This window comes from Polypterus senegalus, unplaced genomic scaffold, assembly GCF_016835505.1.
Source record: "Polypterus senegalus isolate Bchr_013 unplaced genomic scaffold, ASM1683550v1 scaffold_2095, whole genome shotgun sequence".
NCBI classification, from domain to species: Eukaryota; Metazoa; Chordata; class Cladistia; order Polypteriformes; family Polypteridae; genus Polypterus; species Polypterus senegalus.
Genome location: NW_024378762.1, coordinates 11357 through 16627, shown reverse-complemented (window position 1 = coordinate 16627; position 5271 = coordinate 11357). Strand labels below are relative to the sequence as shown.

The 5271-nt window shown below is 45.0% G+C and overlaps 1 long non-coding RNA gene across 1 annotated transcript; it reads left to right on the top strand.

Moving 5' to 3' along the window:
• The first annotated feature begins 3185 nt into the window (after positions 1–3185).
• Positions 3186–4967, top strand: LOC120519677. The gene is made up of 3 exons (XR_005631620.1): positions 3186–3308; positions 4704–4791; positions 4873–4967. It is a non-coding gene; the product is annotated as an uncharacterized LOC120519677 (long non-coding RNA).
• Positions 4968–5271: the final 304 nt, after the last annotated feature.

The following is a 5271-nucleotide window of genomic DNA, read 5'->3' as shown; positions in this document are numbered from 1 at the left end:
TAAGAGGAGAGAGTTAGCAGATATGATGGAGAGAAGGAAGGTTGATTTATTGTGTGTGAAGAGACTAAATGGAAGGGGGATCTAAATGGAAGGAGAAATGGAGTAGGAGTTATTCTGAAGGATCAGCAGAGGGGAAAAGAGTCAGAGGGGATTCAAATGTGATGATCTGTGCATGGTGTGGAATGGGAGGAGATTTCTGGAATGGATGAAGTGATGAACAGAGTGGTATTCTGAAGGATGTTGGTGAAGGGAACAGAGGAGACACTATGGTGTCAAGGAGAGGAATGAAAAGGTCAGTGTAGTGGATTTTGCAAAAGGATGGACATGAGTGGTGATGATGATGAGTGGAGGAAGATGAACACAGGTAGATGACATCCTATGAAGGTGAAGGAGACTGAAGACTGCAAAGTGAGTGGAAAGTGTAGTCATAGGTGGTGGTCTGTAGTGACATTGGAGATCAAGAAGAGGAGGTGAGGGCACTGGCAAATGGTGTTGAAAACGCTGCAAGGTGAGTTTAGAGGAGGTGAGACTACTGGGTGGCACAGTTGGGCAGCTACAGCTGATGTAGTAAGGGTGACAGCAAGAAGGGTGCTTATCGTGACATCTGGAACGAGGAAGGAGGAAAAGGAAACCTGGTGGTGGAATGAGGAAATACAGGAGATTATAAAGAGGAAGAGGATGGCAAAGAAGAAGTGGGATAGTCAGAGAGATGCAGAAAGTAGAGAAGAGTACAAGGAGATAAGGCACAAGGTGAAGAGAGAGGTGGTGAAGGCTAAAGAAAAGGCGTGTGATGATGATGAGAGGTTGGACACTAAGGAGGGAGAAAAGGACCGTGGGCTACAGAGGGCTGGGAAAGGGTTAGGGTGATAAAGGAAAGATGGAAACGTACCGAGTGGGCTGTTGAGCAGATGGAAAGAGTATTTTGAGAGGCTGATGAATGAAGAGAACTGGGAAAGACGATGATGTGGAGATAACAACAGGTTAGCAAGGAGATAAACAGGATGAAGATGAACAATGGAAACGTACCAGATGACATACCTGTGGAAGATGGAGGTGTTTAGGGAGATGGCAGTGTTGTTTAGCAGATGGAAAGAGTATTTTGAGAGGCTGATGAATACAGGGGATAAAACTGATGAGCCACAGCATGAAGAGAAAGAGTAGTGGAGAAGTTAAGATGATGTGGATCAGTAGCAGCAGATGGTTTCATCAGGAAGATGCAATGGATGAAGTTTAGAGAAGAACAGAAGGAGTTGCATTTTGTCTTTATGGACCTGGAGAAAGCAAATGACAGGGTGACTGAGAGGAGCTGTGGTATTGAACAATCGGGACAGAGGGAAGTGTGACTGTGGTGGTGAGGTCTGGCAGGAGTGACGGAGGTGGGATTACATCAGGAATCGGCTCTGAGCCCTTTCTTATTTGCAATGGTGATGGACAGGTTGTCAGACGAGATTAGACAGGAGTCCCCGTGGACTGTGATGTTTTACTGATGACATTGTGATCTGGAGGTTGAGGAGACCCTGGAGAGATAGAGATATGAGAGGAGAGGAATGAAGGTCAGTAGTACCACTAGGACAGAATACATGTGTGTGGATGAGAGGGAGGTAAGTGGAATGGTGAGGATGAGGGGAGTAGAGTTGGTGAAGGTGGAGGAGTTTAAATACTTGGGATTGACAGTACAGAGTAAATGGGGTTTGTGGAAGAGAAGTGAAGAAGAGAGTGCAGGTAGGGTGGAGTGGGTGGAGAAGAGTGTCAGGAGTGATTGGTGACAGACGGGTATCAGCAAGAGTGACAGGGAAGGACTACAGGACAGAAGTGAGACCAGCTGTATTATATGGGCTGGAGACGGTGGCACAGGAGACAGAGCTGGAGGTGGCAGAGTTAAAGATGTGAAGATTGGCACTGGGTGTGATGAGGATGGTCAGGATTGGAAATGAGGACATTAGAGAGTCAGCTCAGATTGGACCGTTGGGAGACAAAGTCAGAGAGTTGAGATTGTGTTGGTTTGCACATGCGCAGAAGAGAAATACTGAGTATATTAGGAGAAGGATGTTAAAGATAGAGCTGCCAGGAAAATGAAGAAGAGGAAGGCCTAAGAGAAGGTTTATGGATATGGTGACAGGTGTGACAGAGCATGATGACGAGGACAGGAAGAAATGGAAGAAGATGATCTGCAGTGGCAACCCCTAACGGGAGCAGCTGAAAGAAGAAAAAGAAGAATATAACACTCCATCCACGGTGCCCTTTGTGTTCATATTTAGCTCTACATTGGCCATGGCATCCTGGCACAGCCAAAGCAGCCGTGTTCTTGTACAACTCTCGGACTTTTCAGCTTTTCAATGTGAATCTTTGGTATTTGTGTTGGTTTGTATTTTTTTTACCTAATAAATCTAGTTTTATTATAATTAAGCAAACCTGTTTATTTCTTATTAATAACTTTGAACAGGAACTATAAAATGATACTGGAACAAAAATAACTGACAACCTGAAAAGGTTATAGCCAAGTAACTCGGGAGGTGCATTTAATAAAACCTTTATAAAACAACTGTTTAAATATTATGCGTTATTGACATGAGTCATGTTCATTTAACATAAAATAATTACTTTAACTGAGAATGAAAAAGTTTCATTCATTTTAGATAAACGTATCACGTTGTTTCAGGAGATATTTATTTAGTGCATTAAGCATAATGAAAGGATTTTTGATAAAAACAATGTTATTATGTGCAACCCAAGTACATATTTCTTTATTTTAATCTGACAGGACATTTTGTTGAGTGCACTGAAAAACAGCTGAAGACGTAATGTGATCCCAGTTGTGGCAAATTATCCACTTTAGGGAAAAATGGGCAAAATATGGGCACAGGACATGCTTGTGTGGGAATAAAACAGTCCGTGAGCAATGGACACGTTGTGTGTTTACCTTGGAGTTAATAAATGCTGCCAGAGGACCACCGCAGGACCACCAGCTCTAAAAATGAGCGGCTAGCCAGCAGAGGACCGATGTTAACCCGCTCGATGGCTACCACTGGCGCTCTAGCAGCTACGAGCCGCCGATCAGCCGCCAAGAGTGGGCCACGACAGCGGACTGGAGGCGCTTCACCTCACCGGGTTGTTTCGCGTCTGTTGCGGCGGTGCGCGCGGCTCGAGTGTCGGGGTTTCCAACGGATTACATCAGGGGCTGATTTAAGCGCCTTACGTCACATCCGGCATGTCAGAGCAGTGCGCACAAGAACTCGGCGTTCAGGAGACGAAGAATCAACAGACGTAGCAGCGCAAGCTGAAGAGAGAAGGAGGCTCGAAAACAGCGAGTGAGTAAACTTTGGCTCTGAACTTTTATCTTCTTGTACTTTCACCACACAATAGTTTTCTTAAAAACAAAAAAAACGAAACTGCGCCTCTTCTGCCGTAGAAGTGCTCTGAGGGGCCATTGAAGAAGTTGTCGGCTTTCTGGGCGTGTTTGAGATGTTTGGTTAATTTCAGGTAAAGCCTCGTTAGTTTCACTTCGATTGATCCGCGTTTGAATAAAAGAAAGGCTCGTTACAAGGCCATATCTAGGGGGTGACAAGTTTACTGTGCCGAGGCCAGTCACGCTAATGGGGACCCCAACCTCCTGCCTATCGGTTTGCAATGCCGCTGTCGAAAACGCCAAAGGAGATCCGCCATTAATGGCGCTGTTAACGGCTTCCCCAGCGCAAGTGAAGTAACGCCGACTCGTCTTATAAACCGCAGCCGTACAGTTGGCCTTAAGGACGTGAATATTTGTAAAAACGTCTGACAGTTTGGGATGTACAGTAGGATGGCCAGGCAATTTACTGTCAAAATGATTGTATTTGTCTAGTGAGTCCTAACACTGCCGGGCCAGCGTGTGAATGTGACGGCCGAGTGCGCACGTGGCGGGATGAGAGTTCACCGGAGTCTTACTGGCGGACATTTTCCAGATATTTGAGTTACGGTTAATAGAAATCACGCTTCTCAAATTATATTTTCATGGTAATCCTCCATTTGCAGTAAGTACGTGTCGGGGAGGCGAAGCTCGTCAGGCTGCTTGTCCCGCCGCACACGAAGGTAACGCCGCTGCAGTCGGACCTTGTGATGGCGCCGAGAGGGAGCTGCGCCTTCGGAGTCCTCGTTACGCTGTTGTGCAGATGTTGGCCTGACGTGTGTTTTCAGCGATGGATGGAGGTAATTGTCAGGTGTACTTATTCTCGCATTCTCTTTGTTACTCGTTTAAAAAGCCACGTTTCACAAAGCGAATTCCACGCCGTTTCAGCCATAGTGAAGTAGCGTAGTAACTGAGCTTGTGACGATATCGACGTCGTGTGCACACAGTATACGTTTATATCCGCAGTATCTACAGATTACAACGTTTATATCGGCCTACCTGCGTACTTGTTGGTGTCATTACTGTCGCTGCTCTTTATATATCAGTAGAGTGACACTGGATTAAAGAGTAGGGGGTCCTCACTGAGGAGTCACTGTCGTGTGAAAACAGGGGCCGTCCCGTTAAACGTCCATCCTCGAGCGATGCTCTAAAATCTTATGTTCATCGCAACCTTTTGTAATTTACACACGCGAATATTGGCATGCACACTGGTTTTAATGGACAGCGTAGACGTCAGCTGGGATGGTGTGCTTTATATGTGAAAACTAGTTTTGCTGCATAATAGAAAATTTGGCTGATAATGGCGTATAACATCTTATAGATATGCAAGAACCTGAGGAGGAAGGAGAGTCGTCAAGGAAGAAAAGCAAACCTGAAAATATTGTGTCTAAATCCAAAAAAAAAAAAAAGTGAGTATCTGAAGCACAATCCACTGTAGTGTTTTGGTAATATGGCTCTTAAATGAATGAAGCTCTTAATGTTCAATGCAGGCACACGCAGAAGAGAACGACGACGTGCTATAGATAAAGGCACACGCAAACAGACGAGACAACAGTTCAGTGAATCAGAGAGGAACATGAGGAACATGAACCGATACTGGCAACGTGGTATGTCATTGACTTATTTCTGTGCTTTATTATACTCATTAAAACTGTATACACGTTAATAACTAATCTCTTAAAGGCCAAGCAATGTCCGAGTGAATTGATGAGACGCTTAAACAAGACAGGTGACATTTACTGGATTTTTGGCTTACAAGTTTGACCCGTTGGTCATTTGTTCAGCCAGTTCAAACTGGTGGCCGTTCTCTTGGTTACCGGTTGGTTTCCAGCTACGTATTTAACTGCCTTTCTTCCATTCTTTGGGCCAAACATCAATTCCAGCTCTGG